Source organism: Piliocolobus tephrosceles, chromosome 1 (assembly GCF_002776525.5).
Source record: "Piliocolobus tephrosceles isolate RC106 chromosome 1, ASM277652v3, whole genome shotgun sequence".
NCBI lineage: Eukaryota > Metazoa > Chordata > Mammalia > Primates > Cercopithecidae > Piliocolobus > Piliocolobus tephrosceles.
In genome coordinates this window covers 93,739,325-93,749,025 of record NC_045434.1, presented here as the reverse complement: position 1 = coordinate 93,749,025, position 9,701 = coordinate 93,739,325, and the positions used below count along the sequence as shown (strand labels likewise).

General features: G+C 48.0%; 1 long non-coding RNA gene across 1 annotated transcript; it reads left to right on the top strand.

Annotated features, from left to right (window-relative positions):
• Positions 1 to 1,415: 1,415 nt before the first annotated feature.
• On the top strand, positions 1,416 to 5,086 carry LOC113225294. The gene is made up of 2 exons (XR_003309953.1): positions 1,416 to 2,003; positions 4,485 to 5,086. It is a non-coding gene; the product is annotated as an uncharacterized LOC113225294 (long non-coding RNA).
• Positions 5,087 to 9,701: the final 4,615 nt, after the last annotated feature.

The window sequence follows — 9,701 nt, the reverse complement described above, 5'->3', positions numbered from 1 at the left end:
GATCTCAGCTCACTGCAAGCTCCGCCTCCCGGGTTTACGCCATTCTCCTGCCTCAGCCTCCCAAGCAGCTGGGACTACAGGCGCCCGCCACCTCGCCCGGCTAGTTTTTTGTATTTTTTAGTAGAGACGGGGTTTCACCGTGTTAGCCAGGATGGTCTCAATCTCCTGACCTCGTGATCCTCCTGTCTCGGCCTCCCAAAGTGCTGGGATTATAGGCTTGAGCCACCGCACCCGGCCGCTTTTTTATATTTTTAGTACAAACGGGGTTTCACCATATTTGCCAGGCTGGTCTCAAACTCCTGACCTGTGATCTGCCCGCCTTGGCCTCCCAGAGTACTGGAATTACAGGCGTGAGCCACAGCGCCCGGCCACTATTCATTCTTTCATAAACATGTTGACTGCATCTAAACTTCTATAGCACTTATAGTCTATGCCACGTGAACATTTAATCACTGTCTTCAGTAGTTTCTTATTTATAGATGTTCCCTCTCCCCACCCCCACCTCCCAATTTAATTATAAACTCCCTGAGGCCAGTGACTGTCTTAGATTTCTCTGTTTCTCATATATGATATAAACTCAGTAGTAAACAATCTTTTGATTGATTGATGTAAAGGTCAACAGACATTTATGAAGTTCCTGAAATGTGCCAGACTCTGGGAATACCTAGAGGATTAAGATACTGTCCAAGGCCTCAAAAAGCTTAAGTCATAAATGTATAAAGCCAAATAAATGTATAAATTTATGAAGCTAAAATGTATGATCCTCCATACAAGTAGGGCTGTAGGCTAATTAGTACACAGTAGGGAAGGGACTTAACATGGTCAACCATGGAATGAAAAGAACTAACACTCAGTGCACCTTCTGCATTTTCGTTTTTCTTTCTTTTTTTTTTTTTTTTTTTTTGAGACGGAGTCTCGCTCTGTCGCCTAGGCTGGAGTGCAGTGGCTGGATCTCAGCTCACTGCAAGCTCCGCCTCCCGAGTGCACGCCATTCTCCTGCCTCAGCCTCCCAAGTAGCTGGGACTACAGGTGCCGCCACCTCGCCCGGCTAGTTTTTTGTATTTTTTTAGTAGAGACGGGGTTTCACCGTGTTAGCCAGGATGGTCTCGATCTCCTGACCTCGTGATCCACCTGTCTCGGCCTCCCAAAGTGCTGGGATTACAGGCTTGAGCCACCGCGCCCGGCCCATTTTCATTTTTCATAAACTACATGGAACCATATTCTAAACCCAACTGTGTTTTCACATCTGGTATCATTTCTGCTTTCAGAACCAACTTCAGGACTCTTTGGTTCTACCTAGTAGTTGATGGGTTAATAGACCTAAAATCAGAGGCTCAGCTGCCACTTTGGAATAAAAGTATGCTCCAAACTCTTGGCCTCCTCTCCAAGACAAAGGAATGTGGGCCAGACTCAACCCCACCTCTAATAATGTACATTTGGGTAGGGCTTTATGCTTCATTATATACTTTTGCTATTTCATTTGAGCCTCACATTAACCCTTTGAAGTCGCGGATTTTTGCTGGAGGAATAAGTAAATGATTACCAAGGGTAAGTCATTCCATTGCACACCCTGCACTGTAGAGGGGCCAGTGGTGGTGAGCAACTTCACTCTTTCCAGAGTCTGAGGCTCAGACAGAAGAATTTGGCTTTAATTTCAGTTGCATGCATGGCCTACCCTGTTTAATGTACATTCACCATGGGGTATTTCTCAGGTCTTCTGGCTCCTAGGTACTCCTCTTTACAACACACTAAGAGAGAATCATCCAACTCTGTCTAGCCAAAAGCTTTCCCTCATCTTCTTGAAGTTCTCCTGAGCCTTTGGGAACTAAGACTCTAATGCACAGAGTTGGGTTGGTTGGGACCACCCTTTCTCAGATTAGATGAGGTGGAGACTTGCCTTAATGTCGTTCTTTTCTTCTTTTCAGATTGGCTCTACCAGTGCTCCTGGACAGGGAGGAATCCTGGCTCAGCGGGAGTTTGACAGGCGATTCTCCCCTCATTTTGTAAGCTTTCTAGTGTTCTCTCTCATCAGTCCCTTGGTATGAGAATCCCCTTTTGGTTCTGGACCCTCTTGGCTTCCATAGATTGGTTTTGTTGGTTGGTTCTTGCCCTGTCTGTTTTTTGGTGTCTGATATGGATACTTACCAAATAGATTGATTTAGCCATGTCCAGAGATTTTTGGCAATGAGATCACAATTGCCAAAACCATAAAACTGACTTGTGTAGAGTCCCATCTTTGAGTAGATACCCATCTTAGACCCTGGGTCTATTTTGAGGTTTTTTTTTTTTTTTTTGAGACGGAGTCTCGCTCTGTCGCCCAGGCTGGAGTGCAGTGGCGCCATCTCGGCTCACTGCAATCTCTGCTTCCTGGGTTCACGCCATTCTCCTGCCTCAGCCTCCGGAGTAGCTGGGATTACAGGCACCCGCCACCTCGCCCGGCTAGTTTTTTGTTTTTTTTTTTAGTAGAGACGGAGTTTCACCGTGTTAGCCAGGATGGTCTCAATCTCCTGACCTCATGATCCGCCCGTCTCGGCCTCCCAAAGTGCTGGGATTACAGACTTGAGCCACTGTGCCCGGCCTATTTTGAGGTTTTAAAAAAAATCTGGTTAGATTCAGAGGGTCATAGATCATTGGGTAGGTTAAGTGGGAACTTTATTGTGGTCTAGTCTAAGAAAGAATTTTTTGAAGATTAGCCTGAAGTAGTGAATGATGGAATTCATTCAGTGAATAAGTATGATGTTCCAAATTATGTGCTCATTCTGTTCTCTGCTTTGGGGAAACAATGATGAATAAAACACAGTTCCTTCCATTAAAAATCTTACAGGCTGGCCAGGCACCATGGCTCATGCTTGTAATCCCAGTGCTTTGGGAGGCAGAGGCGAGAGGACCACTTGAGGCCAAGAGTTTGAGGCTGCGGTGAGCCGTGATCACACCACTGCACTGTAGCCTGGGTGACAGAGCAAAACCCTGTCTCTAAAAATAACAAGATCTTACAGGCTCACAGAGGGCTCAAAATAGGTAAATGGGGAGGCTGAGGCAAGGGAATTGCTTGAGCCTGGGAAGCGGAGGTTGCAGTGAGCCAAGATTGAGCCACTGCACTCCAGCCTGGACGACAAGAGCGAAACACTGTCTTAAAAAAAAAAAAAGTAAAAGTAAATGGGGAAAATGCTATGATAGAGGTTATATGCCAGGTGCTAGAGGAGCATGCAGCAGGAACATCTAACGAGACGGGACTTTCTGGAGGAGGTAAGGAAGGGCAAGCACTTGAGGAGAGAGACCAGCTGAGATTGAGAAAAGTGTGGTGTGATTCAGGAATGGCAAGTAATTTATCAAGGCTGAAGGGCAGAATATGAGGTGGAGGAATGGAAAAGAAGGGGCCTGAAGTGTAAACAATTAGATCATAGGAAGCTTGACTGTCAGGGGCAAGACCAAAGTATCTCCATTCTCAAAGATTGTCTGGAACAGAAGCTTCTCTTCCAGTCTGGATTGGGTCAGGTGAGTCCTTTGGTTTCACAGCTTGAAAGATTGGTCTTTAGAGAGCCATTCTTTTTTTTTTTTTTTTTGAGACGGAGTCTCACTCTGTCACCCAGGCTGGAGTGCAGTGGCCGGATCTCAGCTCACTGCAAGCTCCTCCTCCCGGGTTCACGCCATTCTCCTGCCTCAGCCTCCCAAGTAGCTGGGACTACAGGCGCCCGTCACCTCGCCCGGCTAGTTTTTTGTATTTTTTAGTAGAGACGGGGTTTCACCATGTTAGCCAGGATGGTTTCGATCTCCTGACCTTGTGATCCACCCGTCTCGGCCTCCCAGAGTGCTGGGATTACAGGCTTGAGCCACTGCGCCCGGCTAGAGAGCCATTCTATATCAGGATTTGTCAGAGGAAACTTCCTGGCCAAAGTTCTGCTTAAAATTTGTGCTGAGTTAGGCCTGGTGGTGTGCACCTGTAATCTCTGCTTCTTAGGTGGCTGGAGGATTGCTTGAGCCCAGGAGTTTGAGGCTGCAGTGAGCTGTGATTACACCACTACTCTCTAAGCAACAGAGTGAGACCCTATCTCTAAAAAACAAAATTAAAAACTAAGAAAATTTAGGCTGGGTGTTGTGGCTCATACCTGTAATTCCAGCACTTTGGGAGGTCAAGGCAGGAGGATCACTTGAGCCCAGGAATTCAAGACCAACTTGGGCAACATAGTGATATTTTGCCTCTACAAAAAATAAAAAAAGAATTAGCCAGGTGTGGTGGTACGCCCCTGTGATCCTAGCTACTCAGGAGGCTGAAGTGGGAGGATCACCTGAGCCCAGGAGGTTGAGGCTGTAGTGAGCCGTGATCGTGCCACTCCACTCCAGCCTGGGCAACAGAGCAAGACCTTGTATCAAAAATAAATAAACGTGAACTAGACTGCTCCCTTTCTCATTAGACTCATATTTTCCCTGGCTTCTCCTGTGCCCTAATCTAGACTTCTAAGCAAGGTCTTTGTTTTCCTTCACAGCTGGACTGGGCAGCCTTTGGGGTCATGACCCTTCCCTCCATCGGCATCCCCCTGCTATTGTGGTACTCCAGCAAGAGGAAATATGACACTCCCAAAACGAAGAAGAACTGAGTGGGGCTTCCACAGCCCTCCGCTCCCAAGAAATCCAGGCTCCTCTCCCAAGAAATCCAGGTGCTTTCCAGACTCCAGAGGGTATCTTAAATGCAATCTCTTCTCTCTTAGCCCTTGGCCACTTTCTCCTGGATCCTGCCCTGCTCTCAGCCATAGTGAAGGACCAGGCCTAGGAGTCTGTGAGAGCCTCCTTGGTTCCATGTGAAGCCATAAACAGGAATGCCTTTGGCAATAGCCTTGAGCCTAGAGGGCCCTCTGATGCCCCACTGAGGTGCTGTTGGTTTATTGCTGGCAATGTGAATTCTCTCAGGGGTCTAGGAGGGGCATTTCTGAGACTGCCTGACACCACCCCCATCCCCTGCCCCCCGCTCTCAGAAGAGGGTAGAAGATGAAATGAAAGCTATGGGACTCTTGGAGGATACCTAGTGTCTATTCTGGGTTAGAGAAGTGCTTACTAAGGGGTTTTCTAATAAAAACAAATGCCACATTGACTTGTCTGTTTTCTTAGCCCCCGGGTGAGCACAGGTGATTATTGGAACTCAGTTCTTGAATGCCTAGACCCCTGGGCAAGTGAGCTGAGTTCTGGCCTTGTTGTACAGGTGGTGGGTGGGTCCTGTTCCTGTGGCGATATCTGCCCTTTTGAATCTTTTGCTTCCATTCCTTATTTTCCTCTGATTATTTTCATCAGTCACCACCTATTGCCATACACCTTCCTTGCCAGGAAGCTCCTCTTCACAGCTGGAAAATGTAGGATGGGGAAAGATGGTCTGCAGAGGAACAGCTATTCTAACCCCCTTAGATCTTATCTGATTTATTGACTCAATGTTTGTTTTTGAGATGGAATCTCGCTCTGTCACCCAGTGGTGGTGCCTGGCCACTGAGTGTTCTTGAAAAGCCATCTCTCGTGCCTGACTCTAGCCCTTTCTCGTTAAGAACTAGCTTTCCGACCAGGCGCGGTGGCTCATGCCTGTGATCCCAGCACTTTGGGAGGCCGAGTTGGGCGGATCACAAGGTCAGGAGATCGAGACCATCCTGGCCAACATGGTGAAACCCCGTCTTTACTAAAAATACAAAAAATTAGCTGGGCACAGTGGTACGGGCCTGTAGTCCCAGCTACTCAGGAGGTTGAGGCAGGAGAATCGCTTGAACCCAGGAGGCAGAGGTTGCAATAAGCCGAGATCGTGCCACTGCACTCCAGCCTGGTGACAGAGCGAGACTCTGTCTCAAAAAAAAAAGAACTAGCTTTCCTTGAGCTTTAATTTTACTTTCTTTTTTTTTGAGATGGAGTCTCTCTCTGTTGCCCAGGCTACAATGCAGTGTTGTGATCTTGGCTCACTGCAACCTCCACCTCCTGGGTTCAAGTGATTCTCCTGCCTTGGCCTCCCGAGTAGTTGGGATTACAGGCATCTGCCACCACGCCTGGCTAATGTTTGTATTTTAGTAGAGATGGGATTTCACTATGTAGGTCAAGCTGGTCTCAAACTCCTGACTTCAAATGATCTGCCCACCTCAGCCTCCCAAAGTGCTGGGATTACAGGTGTGAGCCACTGGGCCTGGTGCATTTTTTTTTTTTTTTTTTTTTTTTTAATTTTTTGAGATGGAGTCTTGCTCTGTTGCCCAGGATGGAGTACAGTCAAGCTCACTGCAACCTCCGCCTCCTGAGTTCAAGCATTTCTTCTGCCTCAGCTTCTCAAGTAGCTGGGATTAGAGGTGCACACCACCACACCTGGCTAATTTTTGTGTTTTTAGTAGAGACAGGGTTTCACCATGTTGGTCAGGCTGGTCTCGAACTCCTGACCTCAAGTGATCTGTCTGCCTCAGCTTCCCAAAGTGCTGGGATTACAGGCGTGAGCCACCAAGCCTGGCCTGAATTTACTTGTAATGCCTCTGTTCTTTGAGCTCTGGCAGGGAAGAAGTGCCTGGATCCCTTGAGATGGGCTCTAAGCATGACCTATGGAAAGGCAGTGACTTTTGCTGCTGCAGCAGTGGGGAGAAGCCACTCTGAGCTGACTCTGTCCAACCCAGGAATGCCGTGGTCTGAGAACAGCCTCCCAGGCAGGAGGGAAACCCAACAAACGCCGGCTTTGTTTCTGCTACCGAGTTTCCCAGTTTAGATTCTGCTCCCCCGGCTCCACTGCCCAACTGGTTTAACCTTTCCTTAGCCCAGCAATCAGAGCCTCCAGGCCCAGGAGGATGAAAAGAACATGGAGACAACGGGAGGCTCCAAATGGAGTAGCCCTCTGCCAGCTCACATCTCTCTTTCAGGGGCTGCAGCTTGGACATCCCAGGACTGGCCAGGTTAGAGGCAAGGAGGATATATTTGCTTTTGTTCATTGTGTTCCTGGTGGAAACCTGGGACTTGCTCAGGAGAATGGGGAGGAAAGGCCAATGAGTCAGAGGCTTGGGGTTGAGAACAGGTGTGGGAAAGGGAAAGGGAGCTAGTCTGATACACATCGTCTTGCACTCTAGGACTATGGAGTGTTATCCTCTGAAGGAGGAAATGCTATTTTCCATCTGTGTAGTCTCCATGAACAATATAATGAGTTAACCTATGGGCGGGGGGATTCTGGCTTAGAGAACAGGGTAAACTTCGTAACTCTGGAAGGTAATACAGGTGCTCCTTGACTTCCAATAGGGTTATGTCTGATAGGTTTATATGATATGCATATCAGGAGGTAACCCTGGTGTAAATTGAAAATGCTTTAAGTTGAAAATGCATTTAATACACTTAACATACCAAACATCATAACTTTGCCCAGCCTATCTTAAACATGCTCAGAACACTTACATTAGCCTACAGTTGGGCAAAATCATCTAACACAGAGCCTATTTTATTATTTTTATTTATTTTTTGAGGCGGAGTCTCACTCTGTCACCCAGGCTGGAGTGCAGTGGTGCAATGCTTCTCTTGTCATCTGTGTCAGGCCTGGGTTTCCCTCCTAGTCGCCTTCTCCATGACAAGGGCCAGGACACAAAGTGCTGAGTTTTGTAAGGGAAAGGTACAATAAAGACGCCCCCAGCTTTTGGGAAAGGAGCACCTCTCAGAGTTCAGATTAAGGAAGAAATCAGCATATCGGGGTTGGAGAGAGTCAGCTCAGAGTGGCTTCTCCCCACTGCTGCAGCAGCAAAAGTCACTGCCTTTCTATAGGTCATGCTTAGAGCCCAACTCAAGGGATCCAGGCACTTCTTCCCTGCCAGAGCTCACTGCAACCTTCGCCTCCTGGGTTCAAGTGATTCTCGTGCCTCAGCCTCCCTAGTAGCTGGGATTACAGGTGCCCGCCACATGCCCAGCTAATTTTTGTATTTTATTATTTTTTTTTTCCGAGACAGAATCTCACTCTTGCCCAGGCTGGAGTGCAGTGGCCCAATCTCAGGTCACTGCAACCTACGCTTCCCAGGTTCAAGCAATTCTGCCTCAGCCTCCTGAGTAGCTGGGACTACAGGCACACACCACCACGCGCGGCTAATTTTTGTATTTTTTAGTAGAGATTGGGGTTCACCATGTTGGCCAGGCTGGTCTTGAACTCCTGGCCTCAAGTGATCCACCCACCTCAGCCTCCCAAAGTGCTGGGATTACAGGCATGAGCCACTGTGCCTGGCCCGCAAAGCCTATTTTATAATAAAGTGTTGAATATCTCATGTAATTTATTGACTACTGTACTGAAAGGGAAAAACAGAATGGTTTTATGGTACTTGGAAAAGGGTTTCTACTGAATGTGTATGGCTCTCACACTCTTGTGAAGTCTAAAATCTTAGTCAAATCTTAGGTCGGGGACTGTCCGTATAAGATTCCTTCCTTAATCTGAACTCTGAGAGGTGCTCCTTTCCCAAAAGCTGGGGGCATCTTTATTGTACCTTTTCCTTACAAAACTCAGCACTTTGTGTCCTGGCCCTTGTCATGGAGAAGGCGACTAGGAGGGAAACCCAGGCCTGACACAGATGACAAGAGAAGCATTGTGAAGACAGTTGGTGTCACAGGCACCTTGAAAAAAGGCCACAGCTAGATACCTCATCTAAGAGATCAACTTTCTTGGAGTCAGGATGGAATGTGAACCTCCCTTAAGTAGTGGTGTTGGAGAATATAAGAGCCTCTAAAATCTGTAGACAAAGTCTTAGCTGGAATAGTTGGCTTTAGGATTGAGCCCTCTTAACTTCTTGAGGTAATTTAATAGGAGGATGAGTGGCAGACAACACTCCTCCGCTCTAACTGAAAACCACCCTAGGGAGTTATGAACCTTGATCTCAGGATTGTGTGCAGATCTGTGAGGGGAGAGGAAAGTAAGCACTGATCCCACATCCTTCCTGGTGGCTGGGTACCCAAACTGAGGCTCCTCCCTAAAAGGCAATACAGACAGTATAGGTCAGCTGCCAGCGTGTTCCAGGCGCCCCACTCCTGGAGACCGGCCCTCCAGCCCTCCCTCATTGTGCAGACTTTCAGCTGGCATCAGCTCACCCACACACCCCACCCTGGTACCAGGAGGAGCCAGGTGCCTTGATTTCCACCCCCTTCCTGTACTCAACTTTGGCACTCGAAGAAAGTAAGTGGGAAACGGGTATAAGAATTTCCACAGGCCGGGTGCAGTGGCGCACGCCTGTAATCTCAGCACTTTGGGAGGCCGAGGTGGGTGGATCACTTGAGGTCAGGGGTTCAAGACCAGCCTGGTCAAAATGGCAAAACCCTGTCTCTACTAAAAATACAAAAAGTAGCTGGACGTCGTGGCGGACACCTACAGTCTCAGCTACTCAGGAGGCTGAGGCAGGAGAATCACTTGAACCGGGTGGGCAGAGGTTGCAGTGAGCCGAGATCGTGCCATTGCACTCCAGCCTGGACAAAAAAGCAAAACTCCATCTCAAAAAAATAATAATAATAATTTCTAGAAAACTGGAAGTAATGGAGCGATTCAGTGAAAGGATGAGCAGTTACCAAGGCTTAGTCCCTTGAGAGAGCGGCTAAGAGTAGGGGAAGCAGCATATGCCAGAGGCAGGAGTACTGGGTCCCAGCCCCAACTCCACCACTCACTGGCTGTATGACCTTGGGTAAATCATGCCCCCTTCTACTCAGGAGGCTGAGGCAAGAGGACTGCTTGAGCCTGGGAGTTCAAGGCT